Source organism: Lissotriton helveticus, chromosome 12 (genome assembly GCF_964261635.1).
Source record: "Lissotriton helveticus chromosome 12, aLisHel1.1, whole genome shotgun sequence".
NCBI lineage: Eukaryota > Metazoa > Chordata > Amphibia > Caudata > Salamandridae > Lissotriton > Lissotriton helveticus.
The window spans coordinates 222,922,454-222,946,821 of NC_136073.1; the positions used below are offsets into that span (position 1 = coordinate 222,922,454).

At 43.7% G+C, this 24,368-nt stretch overlaps 1 protein-coding gene across 2 annotated transcripts in view; it reads left to right on the plus strand.

The window, feature by feature from the left end:
• Positions 1-24,368, plus strand: part of BANP (BTG3 associated nuclear protein) — a 1,144,281-nt gene that overhangs the window by 177,225 nt on the left and 942,688 nt on the right. The window lies entirely within an intron of this gene.

A 24,368-nucleotide genomic window follows, 5' to 3' on the forward strand; every position in this document is an offset into this window, starting at 1 on the left:
GTTCTACTGGTGAGGATCGTTGATGTGCAGTTACTTTCTGGCTTGCTTTTCTTTCATACTTTGTTGATTACATGGTTGAACCTGTCATAGATTGTTAGCTACACCTTCAGCCTATATGTTGGTGTACATGTTGAGATGCCATTCACTCAAATCAGAGTTAAGTTACAAATCTGATGAGGAAGATGCTTAGAGGCTAGGGGCATACTTTATGAGGCCTAACCAGAAACATTTCTCTAGGTACTAGTGTTCAGGTATTTATTTAGTTTTGAGATTTTCTACATCATGAACAAGATGCCTGAGCCTAGCTCTAGATGGATCGCCCAGCAACAAGGTATTAACATGATCATGAATGCAGCGTGTTGGTGGACATGCATACAGAGGATAGGATATGTTATTGTCTGGTGGTGCAAATCAAACGAGTTGTTATCGAAATAGGTACAGGAGAAGGTGGACCATACAATTTGAGGATCTGTTAATACAACAGCCATGTATTCAACATGATAATTCAAGAGAATTCATAACTGAAAGATACCAAGAATACATTATGAAGGTCTTAGATTATTAAGATTAAATTAGTAGTAGTAGAGGTAAAGGAGGAAGTGCTGGAGGGTACTGGATTTCCTTGTTACATTAAAGTGTCAATAGTGATGTCTACTTATCAAAGAGTTAAGAGAATAGTTTAAGCTGAATAGCAGACTACATGGGCAAGGGATGATCAATGGTGATTGGAAGAAGAAACCTCATCCAGTGAATGATGTTACAGTACGTCTCTAAGCCCAAGCAGACATCATGAAAGAAAGGAAACTTTCTGGAAGACCTATTGTTAGTGATGCAGAACTAAGGAAAGAGACCTGCTTTTTTTCCCTACAACCCCTCCCAAATTGTTAATGGAAGTCAAGTTTTGTGGCAGAGAGGTGACTCGGAGTAATTTGAGAGTATAAGCATGGGTGAATTGGAAGAGTACGCTGCCTTGGGTTAAAGAGGAGGTGCGCTTGGGTGAAACCAGAGAGTGGAGGAAGGTGAGGACTGGCAGGGCAAGGTAACACTCTCTCCTTCTTTCTGCACTTTTTTAATGAATTTAAAGACTCTTTAATTGTAATTTCAGTGTCTTTACCTATTGTTTTCAAAGGCCACCTTGAATTTCACTTTTATTTTGGCTGGTCAATTCTTTTTGCACTCCCCAAGGTAATATTTCTACCCTCAAAAGCTTGGCAGAGGCATATTTTTGGACTGGGACAGGGACAGTAGCACTATGCTTCTTAAGGCCCCCCCGTTCAGTTTGCAGCTATTGAATCTTGCAGCTATTTAAACTTCAGAATAAGATGAGGGCATGAAGTACACTCGTAAGCAGGATCAGCCGGTGAAATCTAACAGTGGTTGTACTTAAATATCCGTACAAATTTCACATAGTGAGTGAGCTCCTTCTAAGTAACCTTTATTTTATATGACCTCGTCAGTAAACTGGGCTACTGACGCAGGAGCCCAATGGTATCCGACGCCACCCTTACCTTGATGCAGTAGCGAACGAGAACAGTGGCAGACAGCAATGAGATGAAGGCGGAAGGGTTAGGAAGGGAATTCCAGGGTGTAGAAACTGCAAGCATTCACACATAGTTAGACCCTGACCTGGCAGATAAGGTGCGAACAGTACTTTGCATAAGAGTAAGTTCTCAACCACATATCCTGAGATTTCTAGGCCCACCAATGAGATAAAAAAAAAGTGTTTTGTTTTTTCCATGGAGCAAGGTTGAGGTAAATGCTGTGGGATAGGTAGAAAGGACTCTGAGCTGAGAGCCTTGTAACGGAAGGACAAAGTTAGTCCATCAATGTTCAAGTTTGCAATTAAAGAACTTTTTGTGCTATAAACAAATGTTCGTTCCACCTGAGAGCACTCTGTAGCAAGAAGACTTATGAAAATCGAGAAAACACGAGTATCCAATCAAAGATTCTACTTGTGCCTAGGAGCCTCAATAACTGGCAGTTGGGAATGGCAGGGACCTCCTCTAGATTATTCCCTAAGATCTGCTAAATCATTGTGGCAGTGATTACCACCTACACGCTGAGGACACTTATTCTGTGCCTAGGGCATTTCTTCTGAAGACCTGTCATTTCTTTTCAAAAGTTTAGAACTGGTGAAGTCATGGATGTCACAACACGAGGACTTGCAAGGGTTATGGAAAAATAATATAATTGCCAATAAATTACAACCCCTCCAGAACTTAGCTTCTGTAAATTTCGCCTTCGCCAGATCATTCCTTAATAAAAACTGGCTTGTGTCCCTCATTCAATTTGGAAGTACAAGTGTCGCAGAAATAAGCAAACTCTGTGTGTCCTTAACACTCTAGTAGACTCCCATCTGGTGGACCATATTAAAAAATCATCAAAGTGCACAACCTTAATTATAAAATGAGATCTTTAATTGTCTGCAAAACCTAAACAAGTGTTACAAGCCATAGTTCTAATCTCATTTGGCTGTGGTAACACCCTCTCTTAACAGATCCCCCTGGAAGAAGGCTAAGACCCCCAAAGTATCATTTCACATGCTAGTACTTGAGAAGGGTATGAATACATCTACATTGGTTCCAGCTATCCATAAGATGTTCATTTGCGCTTGCATGTATATCTTACACTTTCTTTCATGTTCCACTTAGACTAGTGTATGTACAGGGTGTGCTTGAGTCTTCTATGGGGTTTCATGCTAATCAATCCAACCTTTCATCAAAAAATTCAAGCATCTGTACAACACATCTGGGGGTCAGTACTTCATTTGTAGAAGAATAAGTGAGGATGCCTAAAGTTTTGATGAGAAACCAATGGCTTGCACTATCAAAATTCCGGGGTGCTGAATACCAAGGCTGTGTATTCTTGACTCCACCTTCTGCCTCTGTAATCCACCACCTTTGTCAAGCCTGTTCTGTGTTTCTCTTCATCATTTTACCCCCTTTTGTGTTTTTCTCTCTTACTCTGGATCAAAAAGTCTATTGAGGAAAATTAAGTGCAGTGGGCCCAACCTGCAATCACTAGCTCAAATTAAGCACTACTCAGGTCAGGACATAATACATTTGCTTTTATCCCCTCATGGGAAATTGACGGAATAGGTTGAGCCTCTTCCTAGGAAGTCCTCCTGGAAATGTCTCAGTTGCTCAATATTCCACTCCTTAATGGGAAGAGGCGGACAAGCAAACGAGTTTCCCTCAGTATATTGATTTTGAGCACAGAGGCAAGAACTGTATTTGTTTCGCAGATGAGATTGTCATCTTGTTTTCAGAGCACTCTCATTTTCCTCGAGTCATAAAAACATGAACAGTTTAATACAAACTGGGCACTGTGGTATTAAATATCTTGCTTATTATCCATACAGGGATGTATATTCACGAGTGCTTCCATCACTAATATCTTCTGGGGAACTTGGAGGGTAAACAGGTCATTATGAAAAATGGACGAATTCTAGCACTGGTGGCAATGACGTAATAATCTCTTTTTGAGAGCAAAAACGGGTAGTCACGATGATTTTTTATTAAGTTTTGAAGTTGAGGTACACATCTAAAAACAGTTCAATGGTGCCCTTAAAAATAGTAAAATTTGGAGCAGTGCCCCGTGCTCTGAAAGCCTTTTTGCCGAGGATGGCCAACAAAACCATGATGGTTCAGAGCGAGAAGGCAACTAATCTTTACAACAGAAGCAAGAGGAGACAAGATTGCAACCCATTCCAAAAGAAGACCAATCCTCTAGAGTGTAATGTACGAAGGAGCCCGACCTCCAACAGGCTCACTCTCCGTCTGTCCCTTTCTCTTATCCCCAAAGTGGTTATGAAGATCAGGCTACACACCTTTCAGATAATTCTTATTGAACCTGATCTGAACTCCGTAAATGTGGTACCTGAACCTTAAACACCTTTCAGATAAGAGGCTTTTATGCAGATGATCATTTACCCAAGCTCGAGGGTGAATATTCCCATTCTCAACAACCTGCCATTGTTCAGTTTGTTAGCTTGGATCTTGCATTCATCATTGTGGACGCCTATGTTTGCCTTTGAACTGCATACGAACTTTGAAATGATATAACATAACTATCTAAAAGTAAATGTCATATTTTTTTCCCACAAGGCTCCCTGTTTGCTTTTGTCCAAGAAGGAATAGACCTTCTCTATTGCCAAGACCATGTGGGTTTACCCTATTCTCCCCATCAAGTGAAATTTGCTCTTCAATACTCCTCTCCTAGACTTTATTTGCCATCAGTCATGTCTATATGAAAACATCCTTGCAAAACTTGATCACTACATTACTTATCAGAGACTATTTAGAGGGCTTAAGTAAAGTGATTCCCCCTCTCTCGTGATATTTTCCACCCTGGAAGTTAATGTAAATCTAATGTACTGTTCATTTGAAACCTTTCATAAGAAAAGAGGCCCTTCTTAATATCTGAGTTTGCTTTCATGCTTTTGAGATTCATCCTTTTTGTGTTATGGGGACTTTCAATAGTTTACGGAGGGATGTAGCAATCCTTCAGATTGGTCGGGAAGGGAACGTGTTTGCAGAAGGAGAAGTTGTTGATGTGGAATGAATGTACTTGATGGTGGAGGTCGTGTGTTTGAGATCGATTTATAGTTTTATAGGCTTGGAGCAGGCTGAAGGTCTAAGAGTATGCAACATACTGAGTGGAGGGAGTGTGTGGGCTTTTTCTCCGAGTAATGGCCAGTAACTGGGAAGTTTTCTGAGTGGCTGTCTCCCTCTTGTAATGTCCAGCTTGCTCACCACCTCAGATGACCAGCATTACGTCTTGCGTCAGTGTGCCCTCGATACACTAAAAAAAACTAGCACTTATTTTGACCTGCTGTTATGATCTAGAGCCATGTTATGTGTTCTTCTCAGGAGTTATGGTGTGTTTATGATTTGTTTAATTGACTCTCGCCTAAGCCTTTTAGTCCCATTTGGCACTTATATGAATTGAGTTTTCAATGTTGGCCATTTCCCCCTATTATTAAGTATTACGTAACATGCATTTGTTACAAAAGTTTTCCATTTTAGCAAGATATTGGTTTCTTGCATGTGCCTGTCAGAGCTGTTGAAATCCTGTTTTGGCTCATGGACACTTGGCATTATCTCCGTGGGAGAATCCTCTGCGACCCTTCAACCACTTCCGACGTAGTTGTGCTCTCTGGATGAACCCAGTGTTGTATTTACTTGGCTTGCGAACCGGGTTCATCCTGAAATGTTGCATCTCTGCGCATCTGTATGTGTAAGGATCTTGTTATGATTTTGCGTAGGAGTTACATTGCGGAAAATACAGCTAGACCTCGTGTACAAAATTAATGTTACAGTTTCAGAATCTCGGGATGGCCATCCTTGTTCTTTTCACAGACTTTCTCTAAGCTCTTTCACTCTGACTTGGGTGTTTGTGTATAAATAGCAATCCACTGGCACTAATTCTTGCTTAACTTGCCTCTATTTATGTGGCGGTGCAGCCTCTAGTAATTGTTGCAAGATGTGGAAATGTGTCAGGTGAAAAGTATTCCAGACAGACGACGAGTTGCTTGGCCTTAATGTTGATTTTCAGAGGCATATCCTGTCCAACAAAGATTACCGTAAATCCAGACAGCTTGTATTTTTCCTCAGCCATACCTTGTTAGATCTTCTGCAGTTGCTCAAAGAAACACAGGTTTGGACCAGAGATTGACATGTAAACTGGACGTGTGAATTTAGAGGTGGCGATGTGGTCTGAGCATGGCATTCTTTGACAGAGAGGATTGCCCGACACATGACCAGAAGGGTTGGATCTGTGCTAGATTTCCAAGCTATCAACTAACTATATAAATTCATTTAATTTAGATTTAGGTAAAACGTTTCTTATGTGGAGGTCTTTAAAATATGGCATGAATCTGTCCTTCCTGGACCTACTTTGGCAACCCTGCCTTGGCCTGTTAGAATATTAGGTACCTTCTGTGTGCAAATGAAGTTTGAAAATATTGGGCACTGTTATCGAGACAAAAATCTGATTAATAGTATGCTAAGTTCTTGTCTTTACATTTTTCATAACCCAACACGAGGAGCATGCACATGCAAAATATAACGTTGTGGTGCATTTTCTGTTGATTGTTTTTCTGCCCTCACAAAATCCTTATTTGCCCCTGATCCAGTAAGTCTGCTCAGATGTGTTCATCATATTTGAAGGGTTGGGAAATATATGGAGGTCTGATTGAAGTATCTGATGATGTGGTACAAGGTTGCGTCGATGGCTCAATTGTATGCCTTCTGGAATAACATAAGGAATTTCAGCATACACTTATAGAAACAAACTGGACCCCAGTGCTTTAGAAACGGCTTGTACAACATAGATCGAGGAGGCCAGATCTATGCTCTATATATATATCTTTTTGAATAATATTCACCTAAATAAAATTAAACTGAATGGAACTTTTTTACGTCGTGGTACTCCTGAAGTGTGGATCTGGTCCTCCTGGACCCATGTTAGACAGCTGAGCTTTAGAAAACAGTTTTTTGTTGTTAAGGAAAGATAAACTACATACGTCTAGAGAATAAAATTCCAATGTTACTCAGTAACAGTTATTTCTTCTTGCTTGGAAGCGCTGGGACAAAAACTGACCTCTACTTCTGAGTAAACAAATGTGTGTACAACATATACAACGGGGGGGGGTTCCTTTTTTGCATCAGGGCTCAAGGAACACTTGTAAACATGCAGTGGGATCAACAAAGAAACACAACTTTCAAAGGGTCAGTAAAAATCATCTGCTTTTTGGCATCATTTCATACAATCGACCACCCATTGCTGTTGCATCGATTATATGAGGCTTAAAGTGTGGTTCGAGCCCTCTTGGGATGGATTTGACCTTTAATATGTGCTAGCTCAGTAGCTCTGCTACTATGAGGTCAACGTGTGGAGTTCCTTGCTGCTTTCCTTTGTGACCCTTGACTTTTTACTTCTGCATTCTAAATCTGTTACTGTCAATTCAAGGTGGACAGGCATTATCCTATGTGCAGGGTTTTCAAGTTCTCGTCTCCATTGATGGTGTGCCTAATCAATTTTAGTGATTTGGTGACATATCAACATGCTTAAGCTTAACCACCGAAGACTGAGGCCTTCTCTGTGGGTCTTCTGACTAACTGAGAAACCACTGAGTGTTAGCCAGGACCTACAGTTTATTAATCAACTGAAGAAAAACCGGTCTATGAAATCTCGGGTCAGATTTCCTTCCTCACATAGAGTTTTGAAAGTTAATGGCTATATCTCCTCTCCACTTCCTCATTGTAATGCAATCTACTGGGTAGCACCGAGAACTTAACATCAGAAGCTGGCGCTAATTAGACATGCAGAAAGCCAGCTGCTTTTGTGGCTGGAGAAATGGACCATAATGGACCAGCTCAAGTTGCTTTGCAGTGGCTCCCAGTTAAGTGGATCAAGCATAAGTCATTATACTTGGTCCATAAAGCACTCTACAAGTTCCGACTAGTATTTCTCGGATGTACGTTGTTACAACGCATGCTTTTAGTACGCATGCCTTTACAACGCAGGTTTTTCAACGCAACTCGTTACAATGACTTGCGTTGGGGGGTGCTGGATAGTGAATAGTTTAATTTACTATTCCAACTCCAGTCCCCGTGGATAGTAGGGAAGGTGTTGGATAGTAAATTAAACTATTACATATCCTAGAGCGCCCCCCCAGCGCAATTCGTTGTAATGACTTGCGTTGAAAAACCTGCGTTGTAAAGGCACTACGTGGTAAAAGTTGCATCGTAAAGGATGTTTCCCGTATTTCTCTTGCATACATTTTCAGTTTACCATTCTATTTGACCCCTGCATTCTGAAAGTGTGCTCCAGTTAATAGTCCCACAGTGAAATTAGTTGCAGTGTTTTTTGTCCAAGCTGCATTGTTTTAATGTATTTGTTCTGTATGTATGTATTTATTTATAATATATATACTGTTGTAGATATTTATATTGCGTGAACCAGACCCTGGGGCATAGCAGAGCGCATTACATAGGATCGTTGTGTGCCGATGTAACTTGGACATGTGAACAATCTATAAAATTGCATGAGCAGTGATCTGGAAATGAAAATTTACGTTAGCACTGGTCATAGATCGTTTTTTATTTACAACGTCTTCGGGATTCTTCTAGAAGTCCATCAGCTACTGAAGTTTATGGTAGTTATGTTAGGAAATGCCATTGAGGTAGGAGGATATGCAATTGCTATTTGAAAGATTAGTTCTGATGTTGGGGTGGGGGTATGAAGATCAATACCTGGGTATGGGTTCCAGAGAAACATTGTTTCAGCCTGCTTCCTTTCTCGAAGGAAGGAGTTTCAAGAAGAAGTTTGCCAAAACTTTGCAGGGAGTCACATTTTCAGCGATTAGTTTTTCAGCTATGTAAAGTGTGGTGTTGGAATGGAGGGCTATGTGTAGTTGCAGGGCAGTTTAAAAGGTCTCCTCCAAGCGTCGCTAGTTGAAGGAGGCTAGCACGTCTATAATGGGCTCGGACCACTACTCTTGAGGTTGCATTGAGTGTTTTCCTCTTAGGGGCCAAGCGAACTTTGGAGATGCTGATACCAAGTGAGATTCCATAGTCCATCTGAGAGAACACCAGGGATTGAGCCACAGTTTTAAAATCATCCCGAGGGAAGTTTATGGAATGAGATTGCTGTAAATTTCTATTAATTAACGGACCATCTAAAGTTCACAAAGTCATTGAAACGTTGTGTCCGTCCATACTAAGTTGTCCAGTTTGCCTCTTTATTTCTCGACAATGCCAAAAGTCCTTTGGGGGTTCCCTGCACTGAACAAATGCCATAAATTGAATAGAAATATGTGGCAAAAATGTTTTCTCCATCTTTTGCAATAGGAAGAGTTTACCATAAGCTTCCTTCTTACTATTGGCTTTGGTGTTCAAGGCAATAGTGAATTTAAGCTTCAGCTGCATCAACTCACATTGTTGAGGATCTTGAAGTCTTTGGTTTCTATGCTTGAGTCTGTCCAACATATTGAGGTGAGGCCAATAGTCAGATTTCATAGGAGAGACCATCTTTCTTAGGGTAGATGAGACTTTCCCTGACTTAAAGTGAAAGATCGTATAATTTTCAAGCGTCTTTGGCTGGTGTTTAAAGGTTTACTTAATTTGGCCTATCCTGAAATAAAATAGATATTATTTCCTGTTGGAACGGGGACCTTAAAGTCAAGAAACAAGAGGCTTATATGTCCTAACCCTTATCTCTTCACTAGCATGGATGGCAAGGGGCTCTGCAATCATGCAATCCAACACTGGAAGTTCCTGCCAGAAAATCTTTAGTAATAATCTTTATTCCCCAGTTTGAATCTGACTTCAAAAAACCATGTGTTCTTTGTTTATAGGTTCTGACATCCGCAGGCAATATATATGCTCAGTCACCAGTGGAATATGTGGAGTACTTATCATGGGTATGAATTTGCCTATATAAATATTTAAACATCGAGTTTCTGCTACTATTTTTCGGTTTTAGCAATAAGACCGTGGGACAAGATTGTATCAGATCATTTTTGTTTTAATACAAATAAATAGTCTTTTTCACCTTTGGTAAAAAGTACTTGTAAATTGTTTCTCCTGCTGAAGACCAAATACAAAAGCACACTCATAATCCACCCGAACAAAAGAAGTGTATTAGGGATGTTAGGTTGTTTTTATGAATGGTCCTTGTTTTCAATACCAGGCTTCAGTGGTCAGCAAGAGAAAGTTTAGCTGCCAAATTCTGCAGTGACAGGAGTTGTGTTGTATTTCATATGCACTGTTCGTGCTATCTTTTGATCCACATGAGTTAGAATGGCTTTATTTTAAATCTGCAGATGAAGCAGATAATGTGGCGCATTCATAATATCAATTACATTGAACATATACTGGAAAATATACAAACTATTTTCTTTCCATGTAAAGTTTAAGTATTCATTTGAAAAAAAGCAGACTCGCTAGTACAAAACCTCTGTTAGTTCTATTTATTTTATTATAGAGCACCCTCTGAAGAGCATCCTTACATAGATAGAAAACAGCTGCTGCAAAAACTAACGAAAAAAGTGTTCATCAGCTTTTTTAAAGAACTAGACGTCCCTGAAGATTACATAATAAACAGGCGAGCCAGTTAACGTCTTAGTTTCCCAAATGCTTGACAGAGAAGTCCCCTGTGCATGCGAGCCTGGCATGCTGAGCATGAGAAGGGATGCAGGAGTTGAAACGAAGAAGCTTTACTGAAGTCTCTTTTGATACTCTTTCCATGAGGTGTCAGTAATTGATGCCATAGCAAACTCTATGCATCAGATTTAGATTTTAATTTGACTTTAGAAAATCTGCTTTTTCAGTGGCTGCTCCCCGGACTTTTCACCTTTTTCTGGATTCTATATTTTTTTTAGTTTGTGCATTTTACCCTTGTTAACCAGTAGCAAAGTGTATGTGCCTAGAAGTCCCTAGTATATGGTGTATAAAGTGTACCCACTGCCTGGAACTTAAATGCCACTAGTGGACTGCACCACCTATAACATAACATAACATAACATTGTGCCATTCACCACAGTGACAATGCAAACATGGCTTCAGGACTACCATGTGGTAGCCTGACGGTGACAGTGCAAAACCTATCATGCTCCCTATCAAAATAGCCCTTTTTGATAGGTGAAAATATTCTTTTAAATATTAGTAGGCTCAGCCTTTGCTCAGCCTTGAAAAGGTTTGAAACACATCTGAAGTTCCTCCCAGTAATATATAATAGGCTTCTCTGCCCTCATCAGAATATGCAAGGTGGCTGCTATGGGCGTCCTTTTTGATACTGCAGTGTCAAATCCTGCTTGACAGGTCTTTTGAGCTGCATGTAACATTTAGAGCATCCTTGGAAAGGAGAGAACAGGATTACATGACCAATCTTGTGGACCTCCTGACTGGTTGGTAAAGGTCCCTGCTTTTATCCTACCAGAGCTCTGTCTCTTTACTGTTGGTACAGTACCTGCCTCACACAGGATTGTAGTGTTAGATGTGTGAGGACACTAGGATTCTCATTGTACAATCCCCACACACACCTCGGCTCTTAGAGCCAGCGGCAGTCCGTGCAGGTAACAGTGGTGGGGCCGCGTGGGGGGGGATTTTGAGGGAACAATGTTGAGGGAGAATTAAATAAACAGTTAATGTCCCCTCTGCATCGTCCCTCAAAATCCCTGACCCCCCTCACCCCCCACGCGGCCCAACCGCTGTTACCTGCACGGACCTTGTCTACTTAGAGTCCAAGTTGAGTGAGACCGAATACTTCTGCCATTTTAGATTTGCTGTGACACATTGCTTTTTGAGCCTGTTTGCCATTAGGCAAATATTCACTAGTGAAAAAGTGGGTAGGGTTGGCCCAGGGAACTTTTACCACATTGGCTAGGTAGTGTCCAGGAGTCACCCCAACCACCTAGCTAGTGGCAAGCGTAAATGTTGCACCTCCAGGTACCCACTTCAGAACACTTTCTGGACCTGTGGAAGGTCAGAAGAAGACTTGACTTGCTGTCAGTATCCTGAGAGGAGTACCCTGAAGGACTGAACCTTCTCCCTCTTGCACCTATAAAAAAAGAAGAGGAAGGACCTGTGTAGCTACAAGGAGACAAGCAGCTGTAAGAAGCCTTTTCCTGGAAGTAACAAGCTGGCCAGTGGCAACTGGACCTGGACCTTGCTGTTGGTCTCTTCCTGACCTCCTGTGAGTCTCTTAAGTGCCACCCCTGAGGTCGATTGGGCCTTATAAGTGTACTCCTGTGGTTGATTGGGACTAAATCAGAAGGTAATATCTTTGACAAGGATAAATCTGGTGGGTGTATCAGACCCACGCTGCCTCGCGGTCATTCTCATATCATGCCTAGGTTGATTATGTCTATTGCGAATTTTTGCTGTCCTGGTATTTGACACTATTTCTACTTACAGTTAAAACTCTGACTCCGGCTCCCCTTATTAGATTTTTCTCATGTTGGTGTTATTTTGTTTATTATATTGTGCTCTATATTTTACCTTTCTTTTGGGATTCATGGTTGTTTTGCAATTTAGCTATATTACTATTTTTGTACTGCATAGATACTTTACACATATTCCTAAGCTAAGCCTGTCTGCTCTGTGCCCTAGCTACTAGAGGGCTGAGCTCAGGCTAATTTAGTGACTGTGAAGGTTCGTTCTGACAGGGGTTGTCAATTTTGCTTGAGGTGGGCAGCCACCGACCATAAATAATCCAATTTCTTACATTGATTCTGTGTTTTAATGGCAGCCAATGTAGCTTCTTTCTGGCTTTGGTCAAATAATGAAAGTTCTTAGGTTCTACTGCTTTTCTAAATGCAGTGTCTTCAAACATCTGCCTTTGGGGCACAGGTAGACCAACGTAGAGGTGTTTGCGCAGTCATTTTGCGATGTGATGAAAGCAAAATAATCTAGGATAGAGTGGTTTGGGAATGGAACTTAGGGCTTTACCTAACAGATGTAAGATATGTAAACATCCAGAAGATAGCCGCCCTTACCAGGGCCTTGAAAGAAAGAGCCTTGTCAAAAGTCCTTTCTAGTGACTTAATGCTAGCTAGCAGTAGGGGTGAGGTGCTTGTTGACATAATCCAGATTGTGTTTTACCAATGATGCTTGTGATTACCGATAAACTGCAGCTCTGTGTTGTTCCTTTGCAGTTTCAGGAAATTACTGCTCATCTATCATTGAATTATAGTAGGCCGGGACCTACGTAGTCCAGTACATTCTGATACAAACACTAATCAATATGTTGTCCAGGTACACCGTTTCTAATCTAGCAATTAATTGAGCCAATGGCTTGATGTGCATATTGAGCCAACGTAGGAGACAGTGAGAAGCCATGCGGGGCACTAGACTGTACTGCAGGACTGTATGCCGACGACGAGGGAAGGCTATGGACTAAAAGTGGCCCTTCTGAACAAAGGAAAGCCTTTTAGCCACTGCTCCTGTGATTGTTATTTCTCTTAGACTTGTATCGATTATAGCATGATATCCTGTGCCAAACGACGTGGAGAGATTCAGCCAGCTCATGCCCACCTCTTCACCCTCATCCACGATGTTCCTCAACTCCTCAAGAGACCATACCTAAGCCGACTCTGTCCTTTCGCCTGCCAGAGGCCCCGGAATCCAGCAACTGGTACTCCTCCGGGTAGCCTGAAACTTATTTTGAACTGTTTTTGTCAGTACTTTATCCACCAAAGATAGTAAGGTGACAGAGTGGTAGTTGTATTAAATAGCACTGTCAAGTAATGCCTTTTCTAAAAAAAAAAAAAAAATATATATATATATATATATATATATATATATATATATATATATATATATGTGTGTGTTATTACCTTTTTAGGTCTCGCGCCTGCGTTGCACTGCACAGCCGTGCGCACGCTGCGCAAAACCTTTAGTGAGTGAAAAACGGGGTTTTAGCACTAACCTAGGAATTGCACACGCTCGTGCGTGTGCGATTCCTTTTGTGCTACCCCATTGGCCTTTGCGTGCGTCTTTTTATAAAAGACTGCACGCAATTGGCCAAAGGCGGGCACGTTGCTCCGCCCACGGCCTATTGGTGTCTATCACGCTCTTGGTGCGTGTAATAGACACCAATAGGCCGTGTGATTTCAATTATCGTGCCCAGACACAATAATTGAAACCACAGCGCGCGCGCACCACTTGTTTACAGGGAGTCTCGGACTGTGACATGGCTGCCGTGTCCGTGTGTTTTCGAGGCTATCTTGAGTTTCCCCGTGGCTCTCAGCACGCATCAAAGCCACTTCTTTCACTGAGCAAACATGGAACTAACAAACAAAGCTCGTTTGAAAGTTATCCCTGACTATATCTGATCCAGTAACAATTTTTTTGCATTCTCTTCCCGTGCCCAAGCCCATGTGCACTCTATTTTTTTTATTCTACAGGTGTCCTTTCAAGAGTCTGTCGTGTCTCTTCCCTCTGTGCGTATGCAGACTGGTCACGCATGTCTCAATTTTAGGGTCTTCCCCATGTCACAAAAACATGTCTCTTTGCTGTAGTCAGTCCCCGTGTCAGATGTCACCTTTTCATGTTTAGAAGCCTGTTTTTCTGCTGACCCCACTTGCCTCTTTGCTTGAAGGCTACCCCTTTCTCTGAGCTAACGTGCCACGTTTCTGGAGGCTGGCTCGTGCCTGATCTCATATACTAGCGCTTTGAAGGATGGCCTCGTGTCTGTCTCACAAATCGATATACTGAAGGACGTTCCCATGTCCACTCTCTGTTGCTGACTACCTGTGCCCCTCCGTCAAACCTTGTGTCCTTCTTTTGCAGGCTGTGCTGGTCACTGTGCCTGATGCCACGTTCTTCTTTTGGAGACTACGTCATGTCTCATCTCACGTGTACTCCCCCAGAGGCAACACATGATGTCTCATCTTAACGTGTACTCTCTCAGAGGCATCCCAGTGTCAGAGCTCATGTATACTCTCTTGGAGACTTCCACTGTGTAGCATGTACTCTTTCAGGGTGTCATTTTACGTGCAGTCTCTCAGAGGCACCCCATGTGTCTGATTGCACGTGTATTCTCTCAGAGGCTCATCTTAAAATGCACTTATTGTGAAGCACCCCTTTGACCGATCTCACATGTTTCTTTTGGGATGATTTCACAGGTAGTGTCTTACCTTGTGTCCCCTCCTTTGCCACCACCCCTGTGTCTGGAATTAGGCGTCCCTTGTTTAAGAACTCCATACGTCTAATCCCACGTGCCCACTTCGCACTCCCGACGGCTGGGGTCTCTGTACGGGAATGGCCAACCCCTAGGTCCCACCCTACCAGGCATGCCCCACCCACTCTTTGTGCGTCCCTACCTACCCCCGAACACGGGCATGCTGAAGGGGTGCGCACGCGTCAAACTCGTCTCATGCACGTGTGGCTGTGAGAAGGGACCAGCTGTGAGGTGAGAAGGAGTGGCAGCGGGCGATAAATAACATTAAGTGTCTACGAAGAACAAGCGTAGCGGATTTAACTTCGTGTGACGTACTGCTCCTACAGTAAGCACGCTAAAACTGCGGAATGTATGTAAGGTGCCCGTGCGAAGAACAGTTTGCCTCTTCTGAAGTTCAGACATTCAGAGAGGGGCGGTGTCTGGGTATGCCACCCCCTTCCAGGGGTAGATGCTCCAGCTGGTGGAAGAACACCTGCAGCGCGCAGCTAGTCTGGTGGGATTTAAGAGTATGCCCTTTCCATCTCACAGGTACTCACACTGCTGGTCATTAACCACTTGTCGACTAATCCCTTTCTTTACCCCCTACCCCTCTGCCAACCTCACGCCGGAGCCTTATTTTTATGCTTGGGGCAGTTTTCACCTAAGCCTTCATAACTTTTTGTTCTCTGCAAATTTGCCCCCATTTCCCCTACATGTTGGGTTTCTAAAGTTACGCAGGGTTGCTAGGTAAGCGGAGTCATTAAACATTTGGGAGCCAGGTTTTACGACTGGACAGGCAACTCGAAAAGGGAGTAAGTGGGAGAGGACGTGGTATGGAAATTTAATTATGTGACCTAGAGGCGTGATGTGCCAGTTGGGAGAAGGAATTCTTTCTACTCATCATGCAAACAACCAGAGCTTTACGTGGGATGAAAAAACTGGGGAAGGGGTCTCTCATAGGGGCATGGTCACTGTAATGAAGGGCGTGGCTTGAAACGCTTAAGTTAAAATTCTGTGCTTAGCATAGTGTGCTGCCCCACTGGTTTTTTGCTACTTGTGTCCATTCACCCAGATATATAACACAACAAGTAACATTACTCCTACAACAAGCCAGGACTATTGGCTTTGTCAATGGTTGTAAGTTGCACAAGATAAATAAGCAACAACTATCACTTTGTTGTATATAATATTGGAAATGCTACTTACTCTTGTTATTGCACTGTTGGTGTACGCTGTGGAATTCATGGCTGAAATACAAGTTATAGGAAGATTTTGCTGTCACTTGTGACTGCTATGTTTTTGATTTTTCCTGCTTATAATTGGTTGCATATTTTCATGTCCTATGCTTTTTAATTGGTTACATACTCTTGATGTTACTGTTCAGGTGCCCAGTTCTGGTGATTTGCATGATGTTGTGTTCCTGTCACTGATTATATTTGAATATATTATTTAATTTAATGAGCCCAAACATGCCGCCTTGACCTCTCTGAGCTCCTGCCTCAGGCACGTGTGATGTGTTTATACTATGGGTTCTTTTGATGCCTTGATTTTTTTGTTTTGTTCATGCACTTTGAACTCTGTCCATCTAGAGTCTCTAGCCCTGAGATGCCCCACCTGTGTATTTGTAAAGCACGCCTTCACCCCTAGGGCTGTCTTGGAAACATACAACTAGTATTTTCTACCACGCTCACTGGCACTCCTTTTATTGACTTTATGAGGATGAAAGTCGGAGCGGACCTACCCGGGTTTGAACCTATGGTCAAAGGGTCAGTTGAACATGCATACTTGCATTATATGTATTGGTCCACTGGCCCGCCAGCCCCAACCAGAGTAAATTTAGGATGTGGACTTGGTGCTCGTGGGCGCTGGGCCTGGAAGTCTTCTGCACCAGCTGGGGTTTTTTAAACTGTCCACCGTTGCACATCAGGCCTGTTGTGATAGACGACTGGATGTTTCATATTCATTGATTAGGTCAACCATGAAGAAAACTCACTCAGGAGCACCAACAGACCCTTGTTCCCCGCACATCTTCCACAGAGCCGCCACTGTCATCGCTCCCGAACTAGCCCATGCCATCAACTCCCCCCTTGCAACCGGCACCTACCCCAACGACTGGAAACGCGCTGAGGTGAAACCCCTCCTCAAGAAACCAACAGACCTGAAGAACTACCGGCCTATCTCTCTCCTCCCTTTTGCAGCCAAAGTCACAGAGAGGCTCGTGAACGCCCAACTGACCACCTTCATCGAAGAAAACTGCATTCTTGACACCTCCCAGTCCGGCTTCCGCAGGAACCACAGCACCGAGACCGCCCTCCTCACCGCCACCGATGACATCCGAATGCTGCTCGACCAGGGTCACACCGCAGCCCTCATGCTCCTAGACCTCTCCGCAGCATTCGACACCGTCTCACACCCACACTAGCCACCAGGCTCCACAACACGGGAATACAGGAGTACGCCCTCGACTGGATCCGATCCTTCCTCTCCGGCAGAACCCAGAGGGTCAGGCTCCCCCCTTCCTCTCCGACCCCAATGACATCATCTGCGGAGTGCCCCAAGGATCTTCAATAAGCCCGACTCTCTTCAACATCTACATGGTCCCCATCGCCTCCATCGTCAGACAGCACGGGCTCAGTATCATATCCTACGCTGACGACACCCAGCTCATCCTCTCCCTCACCAAGAGCCCAGAAAACGCCTGACTCAGCTTCCAGGAAGGAATGAGCTGCCTTAAGCTCAACTCCGAGAAGACCGAGGTCGTCATCCGTAGACGCTGCCCCTCCGCCTGGTACAACACCTGGTGGCCCACCGCCCTCGGGGTCCCACCCACCCCGACAGTCCACGCTCGGAACCGCGGCATAATCCTCGACTCCTCCCTCTCCATGAACCGCTAAATCAACGCTATCTCCTGCGCCAGTTTCAACTGCCTCCGGATCCTCCGAAAGACCTTCAAATGGATCTCCCCCGACTGTAGAAAGACCGTCACCCACGCACTCATCACCAGCAGACGTGACTACGGCAACGCCCTCTACGCCGGAATCAACAAACCCCTCCTACCCAAGCTTTAAACCATCCTAAACACGGCCGCAAGGCTCATCCTAGGGACACTGCGATACGAACATATGACTCAACACCTGTGAGAAGAAAAGGGTCATCTACAAACTCCTCACCCACGCCTACAAATCCCTCAACACATCAGACCCAAATACCTCAACGACCTAGTATGTTTCCACGCACCCAAGAGGAACCTCCGCTCCGCCGACCTCGCCCTGGCAGAGGTTCCCCGCATCCACAGAAGCAGAGAGGGTGGGAGTAAACATCAGACGCTCTCCAACCCTGCACATGTTCAGGAGGGACTTCAAGACCTGGCTCTTCGACTGACCAGAGCAGCCCCACCTCCCCCAGCGCCTTCAGACCCTCGCGGGTGAGTAGGGCGCTTTACAAACCACTGATTGATTGATTGATTGATCTCTCTAAAGCCTATGTAGCAACTCGCTAAAAGGAGTCCAATTGTTTAAGCGCAAATGTGGCTTGTGACCATTTCAGAGAACTTGCCTTCTGTTCACACCTTGTAAAGATGGATGTTTACATCCGCTGTCGCAAAGATTGCCTCGACCCATGGCGATGGAGCCAGGAGTAGGTCTGGGGGAATTTTCATTACATTCTTCTTTTTTTCTGTACCCAGGGCATATGAATCACAGTGCAAAACCACAGAATTTATCTCAACTGGTTCTTCTTATTACAAGTAAAAACAAGCAGTTGCAATGCAATAGGTCTCGTATTACTACAGTTTGAGCTATTGGCATTGCTGAAGAATGCAACACAAATAGCTCAAACTTTAATAATGCGAGACCTATTGCATTGCAAATGCTTGTTTAAATGGGGGTGTTGGAGCGGAGTGATACTTTCACTTTCAGTGTTCTATTATGTGGATTCAGGTTGACAGGAAAAGATTCAACATGTCTGTAAGCTGTGGAGTGATGGTTGTCGTTAATAACTGAGCGATGATCGCCAGGCAGATATCCTCTGAAGATCCAGATTTGACCTGCTTTTTAAATGTAACTACTTCTTCTGTGGCTGTGTTGGTAAATAATGACTAACAGGACACAGCCACAGATGATGTAGAGATGTTCTTCTTTCATTACTTGACATATCTTGTGGATTTGCAAAATGAAAAAATGGTGCTAGTTCGGCACAAAATTCTTGTGTAGGAGCCAAATCATTTAAAATTGGCATCGCTCGGAGATCGTTTTCTGCAATTTCAGGTCCACGCAACAAGAATGAAGTTACCTCTGTTTTAAGGGATCTGTTTACCACACATTTAGTTATCCATTCACTTCAGTGGGCCACGTAAAGGAATACCGACTGGAAATTATAGGCGAATGTCTCTTTGGTGCCCAAACATTAATGGGGAATTATTTCTGCTTCTGGAGTATTTTAAGCGTCCACCCCCAAGGCAGTGGGCATCTTAATCTTGGCCCATGCACGTCCCTTTTGACAAATGTTTACAACTCTTATTCCTAAACCTTAATGACTTGAATACTTAACTGTATCATTGCTGGTGATACTGATTCTAATGAATCATTTATTGCCATGTACAATACTTGGAACACATCACAAACTGTCTGATCACTAACTCCGATACAGCAGTACATGTTTACTGCTGAAGGATCCATTTCGATGCCCCTCAATTATTTGATTAGATTAAAAAAAGTTAATTACCAAGTCCCAGTCCCAGTTGATGGTGGACATATGGTCGTTTTGTGCGGATTAACTGTACGGATTAACTACCCTGATGTTCAGTACTTTTGTGCAACATCAACTTTTAGGAAAACGAAACCAGGTACAGAATAGAACATTTTGTTAAACAGGAAAGCTGTGAAAATTGTGTTTTTAAGTAAAAGACTTTAGATAGATACGGTCGTTTTGAATAACTGGGAGTTTTCCATCGACGGGAAATCATAAACCGCGAGATGGAAGTTCACGTTTCTATAATGTACCTTTAAATCACAATGTGGAAACATCACAACTATTAATAACTACCTCATTCACAATGATATGCTACGTATGGCTCACTTTGAGAACTACTGCAGGAAACCTTTCCCTTCGAACAGTGGTCGAAAATGTCGACGGGGAGCCATAAATAACATGTTAATATGGCTTTCCATATATTTAAAAAATACATTCCTGTAAACCTTGCCAGCTCCATTTACCAGGTGGGCCTCATCAGGGGCTGTCGGTGTCGCTGCAGAACACAGAGAGGAATCCGTTGTTTCTGGGAGAGAGTATGACGTAACGGCAAGAGCTGACGACTTTGGAACTTGGGAACCAGGTTCATGTCTTGTCATCGCCTCAACATCCTGTGATTCTGGGCAAATCACCAATTCTCCTTGTGCCTAAAAGAAAAATATATTTAAAAAATGTGACCTTGTGTAATGCAACTAGTGCTCTTCTAAAGCGCTACAATACCTGTGGGTCAAGTTTGCCGTTATATAAAACTGCTAACAATGAAAAAATCTGCTGGATGCAATTAACCCATGGAATGCAAAAGACCTTCCTCCTCGTATCTGCTCATATTTAGCACAAGTTGTGAGAAGACGAGGGTCCGTCACTCGCATTGTGCTGCTTCCTTTTTTCAGTCTCCAAAGATCCAGGAAGTCCACAGGTCAGCCCCAGCCTTTCCACCGCTTATCTCTGTTTTCAGTGACCTGACCTGTTTTTCACTGCTCTTAAGTTAGTGCAGTAGATAACTGGATTTGTTTTTAGGTCGGGCATTCAAGACCTCTTGAATATTCTTTAGTACATACTTGTATGTGTATGTACTTTGTGGGCTCTGGAGATCAGCCCTAGGACTTGTCTGCTTCCGCATAGCTGCCAAGGTTTCAGATTGCTATGTGTGACATTTTTATAATTTCATTGTAATTATGAGTGACATTTCAATGGCTATGAGTGACACTTTCTTGCAAGCAAAATCAAGCATGAAGACGAGGAAAACGTACAAATATCATAAATTACACCCATTTTTGGACCCTAGACCGAGTCTGTAACAGGGCGTGAGAGGCCCCAACACGGATCTCAGCAGTCAAATGACTCCCGGATTTCGGCTGCCGCAGAGTCACGGCATGGTTGGGCAGTACTGATAAGGCAGCTGCTAGATCAGAACTGAAGCTTTTATTGAAGTAGCAGGACAGTCGCTATTGTTATATGGGACAAAGGATGAGGATATTTGTCTCTTTTAGCCAAAGAAGCCCATGTCATGTGAAAGAACCATAGCTAATTCCGTTTTTTTGGGCTACAACACTTTCTATGATGGTATTTTAAGCACATACTTACACTGGTTTAAGTAAAACCACAAGTCCCAGAATACAATGTGTTGTAAGCTAAAAAGGCAGAACTCGCAGGAGTCTCACATGGCATGGACATACTTAGCAGATATGTGCATAGCAGAAAATAGTTCATGAAGGAGCATTGGTCTTAATTTCGGTAGTGTGTCATCCTAGGAGAGTATGGGCATTTTTAAATTGTTTTAACATTTTTTTAATGAAGTACCTTTTCAATGTGTAGCTTGGATTCCTGCGCACGTTTGCATCATTCCCAATCAAAGCACTTCACTCACCATTATGGAAAGAAACAACAGATTGCTACACAAAAGTCTTTCTTGAAGCAGAAATAAAGCAGGACTACATTTAAAAAAAAAATCTATTTACATATAATATCCTTTCCGGACAGTAGTACCTCATCTTGGAGATACCCAGGCAAAATTGTTAAAAGAACCTGAAACACATTGTGTTCGAGTTTAAAACAAAGTGAAGCACGTTGTGTAGGCAGGGTGCCTGCATTAGTTATAACTGCCCTAAAAGCGTGTGAATATAAAATACAATAAAAATTTTCATAGGAATTATTTTGTGCAGAAGCCCACATTTCACTTTGACAACGATGAATGAAATGTGTTGATTATGATGAGGCATTTTAGGGTTCATCGGCCATAGGGAAGCAGGCCGGCTTCAGTTTAGCAAAGTGGAACACTTAAGGATTGTTAAACGACTTTTGTTCAACTGTCTTCAACTTGCATCTAATCTGAATACACGATGTACATAATAAAGCAGTTACTATAACGAAGTTCAAAAGAATTGATTAAACAAAAAAATAATCAGTTTGTGACCTCTCCCTCAGTGCATATTCTAGCTCACACCTACCTTTCTGTCTGCTGCGCAGCGCTCCCGCCCACCCTGTTCTGTGTATGATAAGGATCTCTCTAGGGGATGACGGCTGATTCTTCCGTAGTTCAGTCAGATGGAGAGAACTAACAGAGGCCGGGCTCCTCCATGAGGTTCTCTCCCTGCAGAGAGCGGGAGGCTGGACATCGGAAGTGGACGGGCCTCCGAATCGGAATGGGAAAGCGTGTTAAAAGAGTCTCAGTGGTAACAGAGGCACATAGTCATCAGCTTGGGGGTTGCAGTCATTGTCTGGATCAATGTGCAGGCACAACACAGACACTAAGTCCGCACTCAGCAGCTGAGTTGCTGAACCCTCACGGTACACTGAGCCAGCACTGGACGTTCGCTTGCACTGTAGTGTAACCAGAGTGAGGCACGCTCAGCCTATAATTGAATTCAATGCCATGCGGGCGATTTTTGACGGCCCGGCCGGGACAAGCAGAAGGCAGTTCTGCGAGCGCCATAATTACAGCGCAGGCTCCGGCGATAACCAGTCCCTTGCTCTGCTTCCTTCTAAAACAAACTCCCCGCCTTGGCAGCAGGATGTGACGTCACCCCACGGGGCCAGACTTTCATTGTAAACTGACTGCGCCCTGCCCCGGCTGTAATGGTAGGAGGCTCGGAGGCATTGCACACCTCCATAAAGTCAGGCTGTTTGAGAACTGCGCTGGTGGACACATGATGCACGATTAGCTGCCTGCAAGCAGCCTCAGCTAAGCTACTACCCGGCAAGAGCACTGCGCGCATGCTACGGGCGGGGGCTGCCGGCTGTCAAACTCCATGTTATTACAGCGTTAGGCAGCGCTACACTGAGGCTGAGACACTATGCAAATGCGTGACAATGCATTTCAGTGCGGTGATGCGGATCACCACACTGAAATGCGTTAGAATCACGCCTGAAGCGTGATACTTGGCAGGACTGCTTCCGCTCAGGGACTTTTTTCTGTTCAACTGCCTCTATTTAACTGTCTTGATAGAAAACGACCAGCAGAGGTCAGTAAAATACCAGAATCACTTGAGCATTCTCTAGATTCCAGTCCATAGAAATTGTCTTCCACGAGCACCCGTAGATAATAATTTGTTTCAGATCTTGTATTTTCAGTGATATGACCACCGAAGGCCCTGATTTTATATTAAAAAGAGCTTTGGACTATAACATTTCCTGCTGAAAGGCAATCTTTCTCATTATGTGTTCCCATACCTGGTGTGTCACGCAGTTTGGTGCTTACTTTCCCTCCATGTTAAAGAACAGTAAATGTTTCAGCACCCAGGCTAATGTGCTGCATAGCTAAATACATATACGGTCCCAAAGGCGAGACTGATTGCATTGCAAATGCTAGTTCACTCTTGCAGACTCACTTCAGGCACCTTCGATGGAGCCTTCCTGGGCCTACCATCCTCCACTTTGCCCACCATAATCTGTCTTCAAGATGGTGGCATGGGTAGCAGAAAGCCACTCTTCCAAAGCATCTTCAATTTAGGCAGTAGGCTGCTGGACCTCCAGTAACTCCCCTGCGCCTCCACTCCACAGCCAAGATGAACCTCTCAGTCATCAACATGACTCAGAATACCCCAGTCCTTGGCCGTGGAGGAAAAAAGACAATTCAGAACAGGTGGCATCATTCCACCCTGGTGAGTACCATGTTCTTCACACCAGGCAGCAGTGGTGTATCTGAAGCTCTTACTCACTTGGGTCATCCGCGCTTGGTGCCATATTAGACCTGTGCAGTGTGGACGTACATTCTAGTCCAAAGCCATCACTCCAACCCCCAGTTCAGCTGTGGAGGCGCAGCAGCTTTCCCGTCACTTGTCAATTCCTGGTCCCAGGTGTAGCATCGCGCTACTAATTATCACAAACACAGCATGTGGTTTGACTGGAGCTTTATTCATTACATCCAGTGTCAACCCTATCCCTACTCTAACTGACCACCAGCCGGTCCCGGCTCCTCCTGTTCCCCTTCCTGGCTCCGCCCTCCCAAGCACTAGACTGCACAGAACAATGCTACATCTCCCCCTTTCTTAACAAAATGAAATTAACTGCTACCAAGTTCGCAATTGTCCACTTAGCCCCATGAGTCGGCAGACAGTCTGTTTGGGCCACAGGAAGGTGGCTCCATGCATGAGCTCAGGCTCAGTCCTGTCTTCAAGCATCAGAAAGGTCGAATCAGTGATGGGTCTGTCTTTGGTCGATCTTTCGGTTGTCTCACCACAAACATCTTCGACCACGGGAGCGCGTTCTTGAAAGCGTGAGACATCGTGCGTGAACGGCTTGTTCTCAGATTCCACAGTTATTACGGTTTCGTTCTGCTGTGTGACTACTGATATCTCGGCGTGGCAGTCCGTTCTCCATTGTGACACATGGTTTCCTAAGCATCCGCTTGTGGGTTCACTTCCTTTACCCATTCGGTCAGGGGCATCAATGCTCTCGTGCTCACGATCCTGCATGTTGGAGGATAGAGCGCTGAGTGTCTTGGTTCGGTTTTG